This window comes from Melospiza melodia, chromosome 1 (genome assembly GCF_035770615.1).
Source record: "Melospiza melodia melodia isolate bMelMel2 chromosome 1, bMelMel2.pri, whole genome shotgun sequence".
In the NCBI taxonomy this organism is placed as follows: domain Eukaryota; kingdom Metazoa; phylum Chordata; class Aves; order Passeriformes; family Passerellidae; genus Melospiza; species Melospiza melodia.
In genome coordinates this window covers 7,293,382-7,316,094 of record NC_086194.1, presented here as the reverse complement: position 1 = coordinate 7,316,094, position 22,713 = coordinate 7,293,382, and the positions used below count along the sequence as shown (strand labels likewise).

General features: G+C 41.5%; 1 protein-coding gene across 10 annotated transcripts in view; it reads left to right on the top strand.

Moving 5' to 3' along the window:
* Window positions 1-22,713, top strand: part of KMT2C (lysine methyltransferase 2C) — a 189,195-nt gene that overhangs the window by 6,813 nt on the left and 159,669 nt on the right. Inside the window, exon 1 of one of the 10 annotated variants that reach the window (XM_063180408.1) lies at window positions 10,982-11,192. The exons of the other annotated variants lie outside the window; for them this stretch is intronic. The gene's annotated coding sequence lies outside the window, so the exon portion shown is untranslated. Of the gene's footprint in view, window positions 1-10,981; window positions 11,193-22,713 lie in introns of those variants that run through there. 10 annotated transcript variants of the gene reach the window in all.

Sequence of the window (22,713 nt, the reverse complement as noted above, 5' to 3'; positions counted from 1 at the left end):
TCAGGTGGTTATTTTCCCCAAACACCATAAATCTTCAGCAGGTTCTGGCAGCCAAAAGGAGCAGCAGCTCTGCCCTCCCTCTGCTACCAGCTGTTTGTTCTCTCCCCTGTGCTGACCCAGCTGGGCTGGGAAACCGAGCCGGGCTGGGGCTAACCTGGCAAAGGAACGTGTTTGTGATAGCACGAGGGAGGAGGAGGAGGAGGCCAGAGCAAGGGCCCGGCTGTGGAGGAGGCAGAGCTGCAGCTCCCGGCAGCGCCGCCAGCCTGCAGCGCTCTCTGCCAAGGGCAGCCTTGGCTCCCTGAAATTGGGGGGATTTTGGGTTCCACGCTGACTCCTGTGAGCTTTCCAATAGAGGAGGAAATATTCAGGAGGTGGAGGTTTTTACAGGCTGGTTCATTGGTTGTTCAAAAAGGCATGGTGGTGTTGAGAGGGTTCTTCACAGCGTATAGACAGAGGAGTTGTTCTCTCATCTTCCTTGCCTCAGACATTGGCATTGATCAAATGAGGAATTTCAGTTCTCGCTTTGATCCTGGGAAGCATTCTTAAATTCAGTATTTAAAGCATCCTTCAAAACAATGTAAGTAAAATATTTTATGTTAACAATAATTTCTGGTATCCTTGAAGCTCCTTCCTACAAGTATATCAATATATAGGCATTATAATGAAATCAAATGAGGTCTTGCTTCTTTCAGAATATTTTCACTTTTTTTTGGGGAAGTATTTTTACTACTAAATCACACGTGCACCCAATCCTATTGCCAGCCATTCCCATATACACTTATAATTACTAATTTTCAGTGCTGTATATATCAACATTCTAATTGCCTTTCTTGAAGAAACTGCTGGAAGCACTATCAAACTAGGATGTTTCCACCCAGACTTTTGGCATTGGGTAGGGGGAGGGAAAATGAGGAGTTTTTCTCTTCTACTGCATTATTACTGAAAATAAAGTCTTGCCAAAACTAGTTTTAATGAGGCTCTCAGGAAAAAAAAAATCAGCTTTAGAAAAAATTACCATTTTTTTACTTTGCCTATTATATATTTATATTCCTTGGAGCATGTACAATTGAGTCAGTTGCATGGCACAGTAAGATAAAAGGGATTTTTGGTAGTGAAAATGTGGTCCAAATGTGCAGTGTCTGCCCCTGAACATTTACTGACATCTGAGGTGGCTCTTAGTGATGTGAGTCTGGAAGCTGCAGCTAATCCAGAATGGCTTCTGGAGCATCCCAGTGTTCATGGAACCTGGATGTTCCAACAATGGTGTCTTGCCCTGCTCTGTCTGGCAGTGCAGGCTGTCTGCAGTGTTCTTAGGGCTCAAGAGAACAAGGATGGCTCCATATTGCTACTAATAAAGAGAGGAGTAATTCTGTCTGAAAATTTGGGAGATTTATTAGTAAGCCATTTCATAAACCCAGAATGTGAATTATTCAGGGTTCTTTTACCTGAAGCGTGAAGTTCAAAAGCACAATGAAATTATTTTAAATAAAAGGAATATTTTAGTTTTCAGTGTATCAGCAGAGATAAATGGAACTCTATGGCCAAAAAAGACTTGAGGGTGATCTTGCTCATCCCTCTGTGTGTTGTGTATCTGTTCCATGTCTGACAAATGGTTCTCTGACTTGTTTTTGAAGTATTTAGTGAATGCTGTTCCCCTGTACCTCTAGGCAGTTGGTTTCAGTAACTAATTTTGTGTAGTATAAAATAAATATTCTTTACTGCTGATTAAGCCACTTTTGTCTTGTATTACTCACAGCTAAGACTCCACAGCTGAAATGGAGAACAATTTTTATACAAAACTTTTTCAGGTGATTGTCTCCTTTGTTCTGCACTGAACCAGCTTAACCTCTTTAGCAACATAATATTGATCTAACTGATTTATCCTTCAAAAGATTGCTAGTCTTTATTTTCTCTTGGTTGATATGAGCCACTTCTCAATTTATCAGAAGGATTTTTGTTAAGATCTTGCAGCCCCTGCCCTGTCTTGTATGTAACTCTCCTGTGTGTGTCAATGTCGTCATGTAAGTTCTGGAGGATGGGACTTTCTTGCAGTGTTCATCCACATGGATTGAAAAGAATTTGCAAAGAAAAACCCTCTGGGTGCCATAGCTCATTGTTGCCAGCCTCTCTTAGGGCATTTTTACCAGGACTGTATTAGGGACGATGATTGCTCATGGCTTAGAGATTACTTCTGTTTCTTAAGCATTGTGTGAAATTCTTCCAGTCCTGCTGACTTGAATTTCTCTGATTATTTAGTCTAGCAACAAAATCAGTTTCTAGTATTAGCTACAATAAATCTGTTTCATGAAGGCTAAAATACAGAAAATGGCATTTGAGTCTGTTTTGTTATCCGTTTGTTCTTTCTAAACACTGTTTGTACAGACTTTTGTGTTTTACTTCTTACTTCTAAAATATTTCTGAAACTTTGTTTGCCTTTTATACTGCACAGTGGTAATACTGCATGCTGTGCTTTTATCTCTTCTGATTTTTATCCCTGACAGTTTATGCTGTTCCTTTATATTCATTAAAATGCCCTTGTTTCCATTCCTAATATGATTCTTTCTAGTTTCAGACCCTTATTACTGGCTGCTTTTATGCAGCCTGTATTGTTCATATATATTTCCTATCTCTCCCCTGCTTTGGAATACTTTGCCATTGTGCGCATTCCAGTACAATAACTGCCAGTCCTCCTTTAAATTTTAGTCTCAAGTGATTCTAGCAACAAGTTCAAAGAGTTTGTTGAAATTTGCTTTTCTTCTTTCAGCTAATTGAAGATAAAAACTTGCTCTCCCTCTCTGCTGCACTCGCTTTCCCCCTTCCTTGGCACAGCGAGTGCTTCTCGTTACCACTTCCAGCCAAATCACTGTACACATTGAGATGTTTAAAATGGAGCCTGCCCTAATAGAGTGAAGTGTGAAGTAACTGCTCTTCTGGCACCCTCAACTTTGTGAAACAGTTGTCCTCAGCGTTTTCACAAACATGTTGGGCTGTTTGTTCTGATATTTTGGTTTTCTTTTAGACGTATGGATGATGAAGGCCTCGTCTTACCCTCTGAGATACGTGCTCTGAAAACTTCTGCTGGCTGATTCCAAAGCCTCAGCAGCTTCCTCAGATTTTTCTCTCCCAGCCTCCCCAGTTCCTTTTTCCCTGGTTCCCATTCTCTGTTGCTTATGTGTTTGTTTCACCTCCAGCTTTTTTCCTTGTAATAAAAGAAAGTGACAATTTTTTTTCTTACTGTGGCCCACTGAACTGGATGAGACTTGAACTTAGAAATGGGCCAGATGCTTTTCATTGTGAAGAAAAGCTTGGAAAAGGGAATTTTGAAATAAAAACAACTGATCATTTCAGTTTCCTTATTTTTTTTCCCATTTCTAATCGTGCTAATTTGTGGCTGTGCTAGTGTTTTGTATGGATGAGGGGCATGGCTGTAGCCAGCAATGGTGTTCTGGCACATGAAGCACTCAGCTCCGTGTCCATGGCTGTGAAAAACCCAGCTGGGAATGTTTGGAGTTGCTGGACACTGTTGTCCCCAGTGTTGTCTCTGCTGTCACACAGTTCCAGTGGTTCTCACCCAGTTCTGACCATTTTGCCAAACAGTTCCCAAGGTTTCCTGTGGTCCCCACGCTGTTCCCAGCATAGTTTGTGTGGGAGTTTGGGAATGAGATAGTGTGGATGGAAGCTGTCCTGTGCTTGTCAGCCTCAAGGCCACCACCACCAACTGTGTTTAATGTACTGGTATAACCACAACTGGATTTGTTTTGTTGTTGGTGTTCTGTCAAGGAGGAATTCAATCAAACCGATAGAATTCTCATCAGTTTCACTCTCAGCCTCCTGGGCAAACAGTGTGCCACAGTTAATGTTCTCTAACCCACAGGGATGTGAGTTTAGGAGGAGCAGCTCACTGCAGAATTGCTCTAGAGGGAGCAGAGGGGATGGGATGTACAAGGCATGAGGCTTTGGGAAATGCTGGATTTCAGTGCTACACAATGTTTCCTGGTTCATATTTTGAGTAATTAACCTTGCATCAGGCATCCTGGTAGAGATCTGTACAAAGGACCGTGCAAAACACATTTGGCAGGAGTTCTAATTTAGATTTCTGCCTGTGTCTTCCAGAAACCCTTTAGGAGAGAACTGGGCCCAAAAATAGGAGGGTAACTGAAGAAATAAATGATCTGTAAGCAAAATTATTTAAAGAAATAATCTCTGAGCTCTTTCATGTAGCACTCACTAAGGGCTGGCTCATGTCTGGCTATGCTGTTGTCTCTTTCTTTAATGGCATGGCAGAGTCTTCTTTGTCTTGTGGTGTGCTGTGAATGGCTTGGAAATGCATCAATTTCAAATATATTAGTTGGTAAAGAATAATATAAAAGCTTGGTAAACTCACATTTCATGTGCTCTTTATGTGGTCTTCTCAGACAAGGATACATTGGTGGAGCAGAACAGAGGAAGTACTGTTGGTTGTGAACCTACTTTATGGACAAGCAGAAAATCTTGATCTCAAGGCTTGTTACCAGACGCTGTCAGTGAGGGTTTTAAATTACTGATAATGTAAATAAATATTTGTTTAAGAATATTTTCTGCTTACTTTTTTTTTTTTTTTTTTTTTTTAATTCATGTGTCTCTTTTCATTTTGCTTGCTTTGGACTGTCTTGATAGAAAAGAAAGAGCCAGTTTTTGCATTGTTAATTTGGCCATGTTATTTTAAAGGCTTTTTTAGACCACTGAGAGTTTCTTGTCTATACTTAGTTAACATGCTCACACTTAGAAAATGTGAAGTCATAATTGTCTTGGACATGTTTAAACTTGAGTTGAAGCTTGGGCTCTCAGCTATTCCATATCTTGTCAGATGCACTGTGTTCCTCGTGTGGCTAGAATTTGGAAAAGCATTGTGATAGACATTTAGCTGGCTTTTATCAAAAGACAATGAATATTGTTCAGTTAAGTTGTTAAATATTTCTAGGGGGTTTTTTTCTCTCTCTCTTTTTTTTTTTTTTTTTTTTTTTTTTTCTGTGTCCCCTAGTGTGTAGCCTGAACTGAACCTGGGGAATTTATGTATTTATATCTGCATGGATGTGACCACATCATGTGGTGTGGGAGCATATTCCATAACAGCTATTAGTAATGGGCCTTGGGGACAGGGCAGGGGCTGAATTCTAGCTCCTGTAGTCATGCCACCTAGGTTTCTTTTTTAGGAGCATTTGATGGTCTAGTTTCTGTCTGAATTGTTTTCTTTCAAAACTTGAATAATTATATTTATTTTACTGTTCTAAAGGAGCTTACTGATGAAAGAAGGAAGTGTTTTTAAATTCTGCAGAGGTCCTTATGCTTAGTCAGAGGAGTGAAGTAGTTCTCTCTGAAATGCAATTCAGATAGACTGGGGTCTGGGCAGGGGCAGTCTAAAAGGAAATACTAAACAAAGGTGTGATTTATGTTGTCTGAGTATCACCTTTATGCCATGATCTCTGTTGTCTGTACTTGGCATAAGTAATTGCAAATAGGGTCCCCCCATTGGATTTCAGCACTGTGTGTAATTACACAGCTATGTAAACAAGGAATTGAACTTCAAAATATTTTTAAACCGTTTTGGGAACTGACTCTGACCTGCTTTGAGGAGGAGCTGGGAGTGGCTGACCTTTGAGGTCTTTTTCAACCCGAGTGACTCTGTGATCCTTTTCCATGAGCATCCCTTCTGATGGTGATGTCCATTATTCCTGTGGTACCCATTGCTTTTACACAGTGAAGGATGTGTAATAACTTTTATTTCCTTGATGGTGTTTTCCTGTATTGTTTATGGAAAGAAAATAGTTTACTCAATCTCTTTGTTTCATTGTCTCTTATTTCCTTTGTCACTTGATACTTGCTTTATCTCTTAATCTGTGTGATTCCACATATACTAAATAAATTATTATTTCCTTACACATTGGGATTGTTTTTTTCAGAAATGGTGTCACCCGGCATTCCAGATTTTCTTTTTAAAAAGTACATTTAAAAGTTTATCTTCTAGAAAAGGGTAGGGCTATTTTGATTATGTTAAAGCAAATATGTCAGAATTTATATTCTCCATTGGATTTCCATCATGCACTGTTGAAAACAGTTTTGTCCTGCCTGTGCTAGCAGCTAACAATGCATGTCACTAGCAATGAGTCATTTTCTGATGGCCTGGGAGTGTTCAGGTATTTTTGTTTTCTGCCTCTTCTCATCTTGCATCTTCTTCTGAACTTGTGGTTTTTAATCTATATTGTTTTTTAGTCCTCTCTGTATTTATTTGCTCATCTCTTTATTTTTTTGGTGGGGATAAAGAAAATTTTCATCAGGATCTCTAGTGACAGGACAAGGGGGAATGGCTTCAAACTGTCAGGGTGCAGGTTTAGATTAGATGTTAGGAACAAATTCTTTGCTGTGAGGGTGGTGAGGCACTGGAACAGTTTGACCAGACAAGCTGTGGCTGCCCCATCCCTGCAAGTGTTCCTGGATGGGGCTTGGAGCAACCTGGGATAGGGGAAGGTGTCCCTGTCCATGGCAGGAGGAAATTGGAAATTGTATTTGCCACACCTTGCCAGTCAAAACCATGAGAAAAGACAGAATGTGATGCTTTCTTATAGAAAGCAATTTTAATTACCTGACTTACATTGCTGTTCAATTTCTGTTTCTAAAAGCAAGCTTGCTAGAGATGGCATCCTAGATGTAATGGTTTTCAATTGAATTTATCACAATATGTTAATGTGGGTATGCAGTTAATTCACATGTTTCTTGGCTGTGTGACATGCTGCCAACCTGTCTTTGGGTCTAGATATGATTTGGTTCATGCTCACAAGAAGAGAGAGCAGGGGAGAGGAAATAGACTGTTTGGAACTGGTTTGGAACAGTTTTTCATTTTATTTTGTGCTTTTAGAAATGGAGTCTATCTCTAGAGAATGTTGCAGTACAGGTTAGAAATGAAGAACTTCCAAACCCCTTCAAATGCAGTAAAAAAAGGAGTCAGTCTTCTGTTTAATCCTTTGGCATGGAAATTGGAATTTACAGAGAAATTATTCACAGCAGAGGGTGGTTTGAGTTGCTGTGTAGCATGGAAACATAAAGGGATGCTAGAAGGTAAAATGCCTTTACATTTCAGTAGAATTGCCAGGCTAAAGGATAAATACTTGCATTTCCTTTTCTGCTGTTGTCCTTTTGTAGCTCAGTACTTAGCACTTAATCTCAAGTTGTTACAACTGTAATATTTTTAGAAACCCATTGAATATTTTGGAAATAGCAGGTCGGCAGGAGTTGAGGGAAATGTTTAAGAAAGACAAACACATTTTTGAGCTTCTTAATATATCTGTCTTTACATATTAAAATCTATGAAGTAACAGGTCAGATATATGACCCACTTAGTGTAATCAAGTAATACTTCTGTTGAGAAGTCCATGTCTTTTATTTGTATATGTCTTCCATCTGAAAGTTTGATAGGAGTATATTGGAATTGGTGACTTGTTTTACTTCTGAATTTCTCTTGGTTGTTGTGAAGAAACATTCTCTCAAAGTTAGGAATGTAAACAGGGCCTATCACAAACAGGCTGCTTTGCTCAATGTGTCTTGATTAACTCAAGAGTGGCATCCTTGAGTTAATCAATTTGAGCTTGGAAGAAAACAGTCCACCATATGTATAGACATAAGTTTTTATCTTAATCATTAAATCTATCACTTCTGTTGCTTATTAAAAAAAAAAAAAAAAAAAGTCTGAGGAGAGACGACTGGTGCCATTTTTCCCATGTACATTTTCTTGGCAGAAGCATTGGCATAAACACTTCCTGCCTTGCCATTTTGGTGACACACGTTTGTGGGGATGTGTGAATCAGGGCAGGGAGCTGCTGCAGACACAATTGCTTTGCCTTTTCTCAGTGTCCAGCCCTGCTGCTTCTTGCTGGGTTGCCCTGTAGCAGGTTTGGTCCATGTGTTGGGTTAACAATTCAACATTCAGCTGAATGGGAACAGTTCCGAGGCTGGGAGGAAGAGGTGTGGGGTGGGATGAACATATAATCCTACTGAATGCAATTTATGGGCAGTTTGTGTGGAGAAGTGGTAATCAGTCAACATGACTGGTGTTGGGCCACATCTGACTGTGCTGTAGTAAAATTACACTTTTTCCTTCATAAGATTTTTATGGCTATTAATGTGCTCTTAGAGTAAAAGAACTAAATCTCATGCTTTGATGTGAGAGAAAATACATCCCCAAGAAGGGGAAGAACAAGGCCAGCAAATATGGCTTCATACCTGTTAGCTTGGACCTTGGGTCACATGAACAGCAGGGAGAAATACTGAGTAATTCATTATTATTATTTTAACCAGCTGTTACTAAATTACAACTTGTTTGTGCTAGGGTACTTAAACTTGTCAGGTGACCTGTTACCTTCTGGGTTAGAATCTAAAGTTTGTAACAGTGTAACATGTGAAAATACCTGCAGGTTTAAGGCACAGCAGCACAAGACAGCCATGTGGATTGCTGGAGGGTCAGTCATGCTGCAGAGGTATCACCTGGAATGGTGCCACACCAGGGTTGTGGTGGAAGCTCATGAAAACAGGCAGTTATGGGATAGATGACACAGGAAACTTGGTGCTTCAGCCTTGCTTGACCTACTGACCCCAAACACTCCTTTTATTTAATACAGTTTGGAGAACACACAGCTTCTGTCTGCTCTTTGATATCTTCTTTGCTTGAAGAGGAGCTTACTTTAGCTGATCTGAGAATTATTGGTTAGAAAAGTGTTTAAACTCAGCAGAGATGGGTGCCCAGCAGGGGCTTGTCCTGGCTGAGCCTGAAGGAGTGAGTGTGAAGGGGAATAGGCAAAGTGATTAATGGCTCAGCAGGGGCTTTGCACTTCCCCACTTGTTGGTTGGACCACGACAACCAACCCTCACTGCAAAATAAACCCCTGACATCCCCCATCTCAGCTAAGGCTCAGAATAACATATTTAACCTTCTCATTGCAGCAGACTGAGTGTGCTAATACGTGTGGTTACAGAGATGTGCTGATAAGCCAGAGCTTGATAGCGCCTTGTAGCCAAATATATTTATGTGTCCGTACCTGTACTAACATGGCACAATGGCTCTTATACAATAGTTACTTGTTTCAGAGTAAACACCTGGAGATTTTTTCATGTGAGTGCTTTCATTTTAAAATTTTATCTTCATCTTTGTAGAATGGGTTTGATAAAAACTTTCCTGTAGGCTGGGCACTTAGAACATGTTCCAGTTGAAAATGCAAGGAGAGGCAGCATTGGTCTACTCCCTCTACCTGGGTAGATCCCATACTGTGAATCAGTGTGAGATTTTGGGTTTGTTTTGTTCAGTCCTAGAGGTGAAATGATATCTTTGAGTTCTTAGGTGCATTGAGAATTTCTCTAATCAGTGCTCATAAGGCAATACTGAACTTTCTTGCTTGTCCACCACAGATGGTGCCCAAGACTAACTATGTCCAGCTGCAGCTCAGTGTGACAGAAGAGAATTTGATATTAAAAAAAAAATGTTAAGATGAGTGAGAAAGTAGAGGTGATGCATGGTCTTACTTCATTGGGCAAACAAGTCAGATTATTATTGTTGTCAGTGTGTCAACCTGTGTCTTGGAGATGTCTGATACTTAAACAAATTTTCAGAAAACTTGAGATTGACAGAAGCAAAGCATTACACAACAGCTGCTTGGGGGTTTTTGCGTGAAGGGAAGTTGAACAAAGGTAGTTGCATTACTGCTCAAATTGGCAGGACCCATTGGTTTGCAAGTATCTATCAATGCAAGTGAAGTGACACTTGCGTAATGTTTTCTTGATTTGTTTTTCTCTCTGTAGGAGAATAAAATTGGCAGGGAGCATTTGGAGGATTAGGAAAGAGCCATTTGTAGATGGACATTTGTCAAGCTTTGCTTTCTTAGCTTGTCCATTCCAGATTGTTTTGGAGAAGTGTAGAGCAGCCTGGAAAACGTTGCGGGGGCATAAGAGGGGGAGAGAAAAAAAAAAGAAAACTAAAACATAAAACACTAACTAAAACCACAAAACTAAACACCGAGAAGTTTCACCTCAACATGAGGAAGAACTTTTTTAGTTGAGAGTGGCAGAGGACTGCAAGAGGCTGCCCAGGGAAGTCTTGGAGTCATTCCAGACCCACCTGGGCGCGCTCCTGTGTCACCTGCTCCAGGTGACCCTGCCTTGGCCGGGGCTTGAGGTGGTTGATCTCCAACCAAAAGGGTCCTGTGATTCAGTGGAAAAAGGAGAAAAACAAACAAAAAAGGCGATCCCCGGAGTCCCACGTTGATCTTTCACGCGTGAAACCCCGGTTTTCCCGGAGCAGCCCCAGCAGCCGAGGAGGGGCCGCCAGGAAAGCGGCTGGCGTCTATGGAAACGCAACTTTTGGTTGCGCCGCTTTGTTAAACGGGAAAGTGCGGCCGTGGGGGGAAGGGAGCGGGAGCGCTGCCGCCCGCCGCGCTCCGAGGGTGCCGCGGGCAGGGCCGGGGGAGCGGCGGGCGCGGCCGCTCTCGGTTCCCGGCCCGGCCCCGGGCTCTCCCCCGGGACGTGCGGGCCCCGCGGGGCTGCGGGGCGGGGGCCGGCCCGGGGGAGCCTCCGGCGGGGGCGCTGCGCCTCCGGCCGCCGCCGCTCCGCCTCCCGAGCGCGGGCGGCCCCGCTCCTGCAGCAGCGCTCCGGTCCGCACATTGGCGGCGCCCGGCTGCGTCGGATCTACTTTCTCTCCCTCGGCTCCCTTTTTTTTTTTTTTTTTTTTTTTTTTCCTCGCTCTCCCTTCTCTTTTTTTTTTTTTTTTTTTTTTTCCCTTTCCCCTCCCCTTCCCCCCCGCTCCCCTCCCCCTCCGCCCTCCTCCGCCGGCGGCCCCAGCCTGGTTCGGGGAGGATCCCGGAGCCGAAGTTCCGCGGCGATCGGGGCTGTGGCGCATCGCTCCCCGGCGGCGCCGCCATGGGGGGGGCCCTGTAGAGCCGCCCGAGGCCCCGGGGCAGCGGCCGGGGGAGCGCCGAGCGAGCGGCACGAACATGGCAGACCGCGGGCAGCGCTGAGCATCGCCGTCTCCGCTCCGCGCTGGGCTCGGGCCCTGGCATGTAAATAACTTCTCTTCGCTCCGGATCGCACCGGTGCCAGCCCCTCCATTTTCCAGAGGGGATTTGCGAGCGGTTCCTCGGCGCTGGGCGATGTCGCGCAGAGCCAGTTCGCCGGGGGTGAGTACGGCTGGCGCTGAACTTCTTTGTATGGAGGGCAGGCGGTGACAGCGGGAAGGGGCTCCCCGGGGAGCGGGGACCCGCCGGGACCGGGCGGCAAACTTGGCGTGGGGACTGGGCGCCGCTGACACTCGGCACGGCGAATTCGACGCCGTTCGGTCAGAAAAAAACCCGGACCCGCGTCCAGACGTGGGTGTAGAGGTTCAAGTTACACGCTCGCCGGATAATCCGCGGCCGTTTACAAAATAAAAATAAGGAAAAAAAGGAGGGTGGTGGGTGGGAGAAAGAACCACAAAAGCCCCGCTCGCCCTGACCCGGGCGCAGCCGGGCATCCGGTCAGCGCTGCCCTGGGTACACCTACACACGTGTGCCCGCAGATATTCCGGAAAAAAATACGACTTTATATGGATACCTATAGCACAAGTATTTATTTTTCCTTTTTTATTTTTTGTCACTTCATGATGTAAATACTGGAGAGATGGAAAATGGAGATAGGGTTAATTTTTCTTTAATATTTTGAAGTATTCCGTGCACGCTATTTCTGAAGAACGTGCCATTTTAATTTTGCATGCTTTCAAAGCATACCTTTATAGTGTTAATATTAGGTGATCCTCCCACTGTAGTTCTAAACTAAGAGAGAAAAATAAAAACACTTTAAAAAATAAACTGTGTTTCTAGCGCATAATGGATGGTCATACCATCATATATGATGATTTTTGTGTGAGCAAATAGGTCGTAAGTCAAACTAAGTGTTATGTAACTGGCTGGCTTTAACAAACTTGGTACAACTGTAAAGAAAAAAACACTTTTTTTTTTTTGGGCACTATGAGAGGCTGGCTACCTCTTTTTCCAGTGGCCTTACTTTGTAGCAGGTTGATTAAAAAAACCCACCCAGCATAACAATCTATGCTTTCAAAATATGAACCAGTTAGTTTGTGTAGTGTTTTGTATTTTCCTGAAAAACTCCTTCGGTCTTGTGCCTCGTTCTGGATACTAAACACTACACACTCACCAGTAAATCATTAGTTAACACTCTAGCTGGATTCTTACATAATTGAAAAACGTTCCTGAGTTAGTTTAGATTTTTCTTTAACTTCATTTTTTTTTCTCAGCATAGCGTTATTTGGCATAGAGCTGTTGAAAGATCTGAAGATCAGTATGAAAATGGTTTGGGGCTTTTTCATGTGAAGAAATAAAGCAGTAGTGGGTTCGTACTCCTACAGCAAAACTGAAACAACTGGGCAGACATTTAAAGGTTTTCTCAGTGGCTCTGTACAATGCTGGGTATTGAAGTGCACACAGCTCCTGAGCTGGAGGTTACGTGCAGGGGTCTTTGTGCTGTGTGTACATCATGGTGATGGTCGTGTGTGGTGTTTGATGCTCCTGCACAATGAAATCCACTTGCTACAGAAAATAGCTGCAGCTTCCAGGCTGCTGAGTGGAAATGTTTTAACCATCTATTTGTGAGATAGAAGCAGGAACAAGATAGACTTTTTTCTCAGTGCTGTGTGATCAGCTGCATCTAAGTGCCATTCAATAACTTCACTGATGACTACATTTGTTTTTAAAGGGTTTGGTTATGCATCTTTTGCTACTTTGTTGTAAATGGCCTTTCTTTTTGAGAATATACTTGGAGTTCAAGTATTTGTAGTTTTAGTTCCTTGCCTCACTTACAGCTCATCTTTATAAACTGTTTTATGACTCTTCTTTTGTCCGTTCTATGCGAGTATTCTGTCCGTTCTGTTCTAGTATTCTGGCAGCATTAAATATAGATGCTTTTAGGTCAAAATATTTTTGTTTTGGTAGGAATAGTATTTAATTCTGTATAATTATTTTGTCAGACTCTGTTGACTTATATTTTTTTCTCTCTTTTTTTCTTTTCCTGTATTATTCTCTCCTAAGCAGAAACATCTGAAGAGTTTTGGCAAAATATTATTTGGAAGCTTTATTTTTTGGAGAGGGGGACACAGGTGGTGATATTATTGTCATTTACATAATATACCAGCAGAAAGTAGTTGCATCATGTACAGTTTCTTAATGTGACTGTTCATTGGGCTTGCTTGAAAATGATCTCTTAAGGGTAAATGGCTGAGCAGAAATTAAAAGCAGCCATGTATTTGTTTCTCCTTTTGTTTCTGGCTAAAAGGACCCTTCAGTATGTGCTTTACGTATATTTCCAGACTTACTGTACATAATTTATTCAGCTATTTAAAAATAATGGTTGAAGTATTCTTTTCTCATCACTGCTGTCAAACCTTACGGCTTTGCAGTTCTGGTTTCCTGTTCAGAAAGTGTGGATAGAAAACTCTTAGTATGGAGGAGTATGTACTTGGTGTGTACCATTTAGTGTAAAACAGCCCAAGAGGATGGGGGACTGGCTCTGGAGAGTTGTCAAAAACATATTCTAAACAAGCTGAAATACACTTTTTTGTTTTATTTATTCCAATTCTAGTAATTACTAAAGCTTCTGGAAACCCTGGGACATGGGGTGTTTGAAGAAGTCCTAAAATCCACTTTGACAGTGAGCCTTCAGCTAGTCTTTTATAATTCTGTCTTTCCTCTGCAAAATCCTTTTGGCATGTTGTGGTTCTCTGGCAGGATCCCAGCGTGTGATATCACAGATATCAGATGTCTCCTTGCCATCCATGGCATGTGCTGTGCCGCAGTGACGGCCGAGGTGAACCAGGAAATGTCATGGAAATTGGGTGGGGAGAGCCAGGAAATGTCATGGAAATTGGAAATTGGGTGGGGAGAGCCAGGAAATGTCATGGAAATTGGGTGGGGAGAGCATGGCAGAGGAGCTGTCTCGTGCCTCTGGGAATAGGTGAGCGCCTTCTGTTTGACAGTGTTCACGTCTTTGTGTTTGGTAATCTGATGTGGAATGTATTCAGCAAACAGATGTGGCTTTTAGTGGTCTTGACAGGCTTTTTTTTTTTTTTCCTGACATCTCAGATGGAGTTGAGTGGAGAAACATCACAGTTAAGCTTTTTCTTTTGGAAATATATTTGATTAAAAAAATGGAGCATAATTATATGTGGCCTTCCTCGTAAGAATTTTTTTTTTTTCATCTCAGTGTTGAGGTCCAAAGCCAGGCACAAGCATAGATGATATCATGCATTTGGAGGCTATTTGGCTCCTCCATAAGGTCTGTTGGAAGTTAGTCATAGCACTCTGTGTTTCTCTCTGTCAGGGAAGTCTCCCTCTTGTTTGTACTCACTGGAGAAATGTTACACAGTGAGTGTGGCTTGTGCTGATGGTGCTTTTGTAATACAGCTAGAAAATGAAAGATTTCACGCTGGCCTCTTTGTCCCATGTTTCCATCCTGATTTCCAAGCATTAAAAGGTGAATACTTGTGTAATGTTACTTAATTAGAAAAGATGAAGGCATGGAAGAAGAGTCTGCTTGTGTATTTATTTGTTTGTTTAGCCAGGACTTGCAGTTCTTGGTTATAATTCAGTTTCAGGAATGAATTGTTTGTTGTAGATGGAGCTCAATGTGTTCCTTCCAACCACACACACTTCCATGTTGTTTTTACTCTGGATCTTCCTTTCTCTCTCTCTTTTTAATTCAATTTTTAAATTATTTTTAATTTCCAGGCCCCAAATGCCTCAATAGTATAAAAAGAGATGGTAGGTTTCTTTTGGAAGACTCCATTCAGGAAGAAGTGTGTGTGAGAGCAGGTTATTGCTGCCTGGTTTATATAGTTGATATGTAGTTTATAGTTAACCAGTTTGCAGTCCCTGTTAGCATGTAACATCAGGTGCCATAGAGAAAAATGGGACAAACTCTGAAAAGGGCAGTTCTGGGAATAATCATTCCATGTGGGATCTGTTTGAGGTGGAGTTAGACCAGGAGGAAAGGGAGCTGTACTTTTTCCAGAATTCAGAAAACCTCAAACAGAATTCTTATTTAGGCTTACAGTTCTGCAGAAATCTGCTGCCTTTGAATCAAGTGACTCGTGAGGGTGCTGAGTTTAATACAATTTGAAGGTTTTTTTGAAGCAGGAGGAACAGGGTGAAAGGATGTGATGTATTTGGTGGAACAAAGAGGATGGGGCAGGGAAAGGGATGGGTTGGATGGGACTATACAAGGATGGTGTATCTGGAGCAATGAGAAGAAGTAAAGTTGGAGCTTTATTTTAGTCACCTTGCCCTCAGGCTTGAGTGGGGCAATTTTGTCAGCATGGTTTTGTGGCACTGTTGAGGATGTATTTAGCATGCAAGAAGACACCAGCAGTGGTCAGAGTGATGAGGGAATGAATGAACCTAGAGTATTTTCTAACCTTTTCAAAGGTCCTTGATCTGGGTCAGTTAATAGGTGTGCTAGGTGTTGTCACTGCCATGTCAGCCTTGCCTTGTGTACAGAAGGTTTAGTCACAGTTGTGGCAGGAGTCATTCAGTGTATGTTCAGGGCTGCCATAAAATGGAGGGCAGGATTGAGCACTGAGTACTACTATTAACCTTTGAGAGACTGTTCTCGTTGGAAGCATTTCACTTTGGCTTTGCAGTATTTCAGCAGAAGGCTGATTGCACATAGGAGGGGGTACAGGAACAAGGTAGAAGGCTTTTGGAAGCACTGTGAGTTTTGCAGTGCTCAGGAAAGAGGAAGCCAGAGTTACAGGAATATAATCTGTAAAACAGATGGGAGATGGAGGTTGAGGAGCATGGACTTCAGTCTTTCTCTTTCACCTTAATCCACCTTGGTGAGGTGGCTTGCCTGTAAGCAGTGCTTAGTCTCATGTGTATTTAGTTGTCTTTTCATTTCTGTTTCCTTGTCATCTTTGTTTTCACCTTGTTAAAGGAAGCTAAGATTTTTAAATTAAGAAAAATAAACAGTCTAGGGAGCCATGTGAAGACATTTTTATGCAGCTCCAGAAATAACAACTATTACTACTTGAAGTTTAGTTCTTAGAAGAAGAGAGTGATGGCGATGAAGTCTGGAAGATTCCTTAGGTGGTTTGTTTGGATCAGGATACAATCCTGCATTAACAAATTCTTGAAACTGGGCTGGGGAGAGCAGGTCTGCCTTGTAGATTTTGTTCAGGTATTTATTAGTCAACAAGATGTAGAATAGTAGACGCATCGCTTTTTTTCCTCTGCTATATTTGTCCTCAGATAGTAAAATCCACCTAGAATGATGAAGAATGTTTAGCTATGAGGAGTTAGTAAGTTACTTTCTTCCATTTTTCAGAAATGCATGTAGATATTGAATCTGTCTTGATGCCTGTGGTTCAGTAACTGAGATGGTTGTGTCAGTTTTCCACAGAAAGCTTTAGAATCCTGGAGCTGAATTGGTGAACAGCTTCTATTTCAGGCTATTCTCTTGCTTCCCTTGGGGATGTTTTGAAATCAGTTGACTCCAGTTTAGTTTGTTAGCAGAAAGTCAGAGTTCCTGGGCAGTGCTGTGCAGCCAGGGATTGCTGTGGCCAGTTTGATATCTGCATTCACCCACGTTGATGAAGGTAGTTGGCTGCTGTTTTCTCTGGTGAAAGCTGAGAGATGTAAAGGTTAGGGAGAGGTAGTTCCCCTGATCATTGATAGACCTACACACAGCTGATATCTAAACCATCCTATATTATATTTATTTCTTTCCTCATGGCTGCCTGATCTTCAGCATCTGCTGCTGACAGCCTTGCCCATACTACAGAGGAGTTTTCATTATTGATGCCTCTGGACCTCCAAATAAAGAACTGTCAGTGAATAAGTACTGTATGGATTCATTTAATTATTAATCAGCATGATGGGGTATTCTCTAAGGTACACAATTCTGTTTCAAAGAAGTCAAGTCAATAGAAAGTTTTCCATTGAAATAAAATAGTCATGAGAGTAAACATTCATCAGTACAAGTAAGAATTCGATAGCCTGGACTGTTCTGCACCTACTGTTTTGAATAGTGCTAACCAATTGCTGCTCTGCATGATCAGAAGCTGTGGGGAGGAGGATGCTTCAGAGAAAAATAAACCAGGCATTGTAGAATAGTTTTTCATTCTTCAGATATCAAGAAAATGTGAGAACAGTTTTCTGTCAACTTAGATTCTGTGAAACAGTGCTAAGCTGAAATCACAATTATAAATTGCATAAACTTGTTCTTGATTTCTCTATTATTCTTTTACTGGCCAATTAGTCATGTTTTACTCCCACTGCTTTGCAGAGGCTGGCAAGAATCAGAGTCATGTTGTGTGCAGAAAAAAAGGGGCACTTTGGGGTCACTCACAGAGCACTAGGCTTATTTCTTCCTGAGCTAGGTATGTATTTCATCCCTCTGAGACCCATCCTACTGTCAGGTACTTGATTTCATCAAGCACAATCAGCATCTGGAAAACTGATATTATGTGTTCAGTTTTATCAGAGTGATGTAAGATGAATAATTTTGCATGTAGTGCTCCATATCTTGTCCTAGTGCCTCTCACCACCCTCTCTGCCAGAAGTTTCAGGCCAGAAGGCAGGCAAAGGAGAGCTACTTGGTTTTCTTGGTAGGTAAGGTGTACATTTATAGGTGAAGAGCAGTAGATTTTTTTCTAGGGAAGACTGTCTTGCCAGGCCTGCTTTGTAATGAAAAAGCCAGTGATGGTTGTGATCTCTTCAGCAGTTTATAATGGCAATTTTTTCTGACTATTCTGTAGCATCCTCTGAACATGGAATTACTTCTGAGAAATTTGGAAGATGTGCTGTAGTGTAGTTAGGGGCAAAAAAAGCAGTGGTGGTGGGGTCATGTCTCTTAAGGCTCTCAGAGGAGCAAGGATTGGTGAGGGAGGTGGTTGCATTTTAGGGAGTTCAATTTGCAGAATCCTTTCAGTGGTTGCAGCCTGTACTTAAAGAAGACGTATCTTGAAATAATCTCTCCTGTAATCTCCTCTCCAGTCTTTCCAACAGCCTCCTAAGCCCGGTAAACTCATCAGAACTAAACTTTCTGCAGATCATCCTTACCCTGATTCTACTTGAGCAGCAAAAGTGAAATTTACTGACAGAGCTCTGTGCCATCCCAGTACGCACCCACCGAGTCAGAACCATGCAATTCATGGCATTCTGCATAATGCACTTTGTCTTTTACTAGGTTTCCTCATGAACATTGACCACATCCTTATGGAAAGTAGATGGGTGAAACTAAGCAACTTTTAGGAATGAGCAAGAACATGCAAACACTCAATGAACACCAACTGTTTTTCATAAAACTCCTTCCTTGGCTCTTTGGTCCTGGTATTCAAAGATACTTGTCAAATTCAATCAAAAAGATGAGCCCGAGTGCTCAAAGTCAGAACTTTATCCAGGGTGGGGGGCAGAATAACCTTGCATGAATCTCTCTTGGTAGGCTTTAAGTGACAAGAAGAATCAAAAAATTATAAATTCCCTATATAAAGGTAGGGTTAGAATGCTCATGGATTGGGTATTATTTCAGATTAGAAGATAGCAGCAAAATGTCAGGTGATTGTATTTACAGGACATGGAGGCTTTAACTTATTTCTGATATTGTGCAAGAAATTTGGTGACTTAGGAGGATCCATTGATCTGCCAGAAGAGCTTCATGTTGCTTAAACACAAGAAAAATAGGTGTTCTTTGACAGTGAAAGCATCTTGTTAAAAAGCATGATTGTATCACCTGAAGCTTGCCTCAAGGTTGTTGTTTTGCTGTGGTAGTTCCCTGAGTAAGGGATAAGGTATATGATCTTTTCAGTGCAGTATGGACAAAGATCCTGCATGGGAAGGTCTGTAGGATGCTTGGGCATTTTCTTTGCTTCCCCCCCATACAGAACTGAATCTCTGGAAGCCCACATGGGAGTCTCTGGACTCAGAAATCAGGAACCAGTCTTTTGGAGGAATGAAAATTCTCTAAACTACTAAAAGCTGCACAGTCACAGGTTTAGTCTGCAAAGTACAGGATATTGAGTACAAGGCTGGAAATAAAGCTCAGCATTGCTAAAGGTGAATCTTTAGATGTGACAGTAATCTGGGCAGTATGATGAGCTTTCTTGGTTCAGAGTCTATAAAATAATTTGGAGAAATTACTTATTTCCCAACAGCATCTGTGTTGGGTCAGATCAGAAATGTGGGTGTCCCATCGTCATGTTTCCTGCAGTGGTTAGTAGGAAAGTAAGACAAAAGTAATTTTGTAATGATACTTCCCCAAACTCCTAATTGCAGGAGATTGGGAAAGAACTGTGGGATTTTTGGAATCAAGGAGAGTATTGCTGTGTTGGATCTGTTGAACATAAAAATCTCTTTAGAATGTGTCCAGCTTATTCTCAGTCACACAGACTTCCAGTGTGCTGGGCATGGGGTTCCACAGAAGTTCAGCTGCAGTGTGAGAACAGCAGGCTTTCACTTGGGATTTTCTGTGTAGTAGGTGTTGGGAGAGGCAGTAAATGCTGATTTTGTGATCACCTTTTCAGTGTGAATTGTGATTATAATTGTCAGGATGCATGGAAATGTATGTGTGGGAAATCCAGACTATGTGCTTTCGAAAGATGTGGTTGACAGCGCTAGGGCACATCAGGGAAATTTTATTTAAACTGAAAAAAAATTGTATGTGTGTATCAGGACTGCCTTTTGAAGGCAGTAAGAGACAATAGACTCCAAAAGCAGGATTTCTGGACTGTTAGGGTTCTTAGGGTTCTTCTTTCTGGTTCTTAGGGCAGGAAATTTTTTCATTTTTTGCAGCCTTAAGGAACCACAGCATCTTGTTTTCTAATGTTAAATGTCTATTGCATAGCTTAGGTTTTGATTTATTCTATTAGTTAAATAATATTTGTATTTGGATAATGAACCTGTTTTTTATATAACCTAAATTGACTTAATTATTCTGCTTAATATGTCTCCTGATAGAACTGGTTATTACTGAGTTAAGGTTTCACACTTGATGATGCTGATGTCTGTGGATCTCCAGACCTTTTAAACCCCCAGTGTATTAATGCTGTTATCAACCAAAGCTGCTGCAGCAGCTTTTATTTATTTTTCCTTCCTCAGGGGTACCGTAAAGGCCAGTTGGAGCATTAGCCACCAAATGCCAAGGTGGCTGTAGAGTAACTGCAGCAGCATTTCAGCATCTAATGGACCAGGTCACGTGCAAAGCCTCATTAAAATATGATTAAAGTATCCCCTTTTGTTTGTTCTGTGGAGCCAAGCCCATGCTGGACCCTCCATTATGTTTGTGCTGCGTGCTTGGAAATGCCTCCTGGTTTTTGTGAGGCTCCTTGTTCACCCCCAGCCCTGTCCACACCTCTGCTGGAGAGGCTTTCCCTGTTCCTCTGCCCTCTTCCACCCACCTCTGATTAAATGCAAGGAAATGAAAATGGTGTCTGCTTGCATTTAAACATCATCTGCTAAAGACAAATATGAAGCTTCTGTTGTTGTCTGGGGGTGTCTCCTGCTTTCCTGTATCTTTGCTTTTTAACTGCTGAAAACTGGGGTGTGGAGGTTTTTTTTTTGTTCGTTTGGGTTATTTTTTTTCTGGTATTTAATTAGTAAGCTAGACTTGCAGTTAAAGAACTGGCATAAATTATGTTGGTAATTTGCCATGACCACCTGTGGTAGTACATAAGTAATGAGAGAATAACAAAAACTTACAACTAAATAAAAAAAAAATAAAAAGGATTTTGTTACGCTTTCTTACACAAGCCTTCCTAGCTCGTCTGGAAGCAGTGAAAAATGGGCTGTTCCTTGGGTTTATTTTTTGTGAAACATGGAAATCAGTATGCTTAAAGCTAGGGACTCATAGCATGAATCCACAAATTTAGTTTGTATCTTTGATCACATGGACACCTTAAACTTAGAGTAATATAGTGTGATTGATTAAGTCCCGTGATCAGTGCAAATGACTGGAGAGGGACAGCAGACTTCTTGTAGCCACTGGAATTTGAGCAAATGAAGAGCATTATTTCCAAATCAACATGTTGCAGAGGAAGAAGGGATAGAAGATGCTATAAAAGTTCTTAGATCTGGCTTTTCTTTTGACACTCTGTGAAATCAGATGATTTGGCACTTGTAACTGCTGTGGGTAAGAGGCGTTCATAAGAAATAAAATAAAATGTATATGTGGCAGTGGTGGGGGAGGCGTCTGTTCTGCAAACATCTGAGATGCTGGAAAACTTGTCCCCAGTGGGAAAGAGAAATTGCATAGCTGGCACTGAGACTCGCTGCTTATGCTTATGTGGCCATATTTAGAAAAGGATCAACACTAGGAACTGAATTATTAGAGAAGTGAGTGACTGGAGGGATTGAACATAAAGGAAATTATTTCTATCTCGCTCGTTTGTTTGAGCTGGGCCAGACGATGCTGTGGGAGGGCTGCAAACTCCAGACTTGCTGCCTGTGGGGAGTGAATCTGGAGATAAATTTGAGGAGGTCAAAGCTTAATTGAGCCCAAACTCCTCCCTACCTGGGTTTGGAGGTGGCTGCCTGCAGGTAGAAGGTGAGCAGGAATGGAAAGGACCCTCTTGACTTGGAAAAGTCTGGAAAGAATGGATGGAGTGAGTTGCAGGCTCTCTGTGCTGTGGGAGGCTTCTGGTTTCAGTACATCTTGCAAACATTCGTGTGTATAAGTAAAGCAAACAACAGCCAATTAAAAAAACCAACACCACATTTCAAAGAAGTTGTATATATAAAAAGGAAAGCTGTCTTATTAAAAAATGCTTGTCAGTAGAGCAGTACAGTTCATCACAATTATTTGCATCTATGTGGCAGTTTTAGTTTATTGTGGGTTTGTTGCAGAACAACAGATTATCTAAATAAATTAATTAATTTGGGGTGGGGGAGATGAAAACAGCACTTCTAAGGAGATATCCAGGAGGAATGCTTTCAAAGTTTTTAGGAGCAGTTAAACTACCCTTCCCCCCTGCTTTTTTTTTCTTCTTTTTTTTCTCTTTAAGAAGTGGTTCTTTTTGTTCCAGTCATCAAGACTCATTTTGAAAGACTTATTTTTCTGGTTTTGGCAAAATAGTTGATCAGCGCGACTGGCAAGGAACTGCTGTGGAGCAACAAAGAATTTCTGTGTAGCTCCAAACTCTGTTTGAGGCCATCTTGGAGCTGTTTGTGAACTGGAGTAGAAACTCCGTGTAAGAAAGGCCATTCAAGTTAAGTTGCACGTTTTCCTCCCCAAAATTAGCATAGCAGAATACTTCACTGCAGTGTTTAGAATACTTTGTACAAGAACTAACAGTAAGTTGAAGATCGCTAACTGAGGATCTGTAATGATGCCAACTGACTTTTTTTTCTTTTTTTTTTTTTTTAATGAAAGCTTTGTATACATAACAGGATGAGTCATCACTGGAGAGTTCTGAAAGTGTTTGGCATCCCGAAGAATCCTTTTGTGTGTCTCTGCCGCACAAAATGAGTATTTTTGTCATGAAACTCTGCCTTAAGAAGTACTGCAATAACTGCAAGCTTTAGGGGGAGGTTTTCTAATGTGGCTTCACTTTCTATTATTGTTTTAAAAATATTTTGGTATTCTTAGATCTTCCTGAATAATAGGATGGAAAATTCTAAATACTTTGTTGGCTGTTATTTTTTTTTCTATGATGCAGCTTCA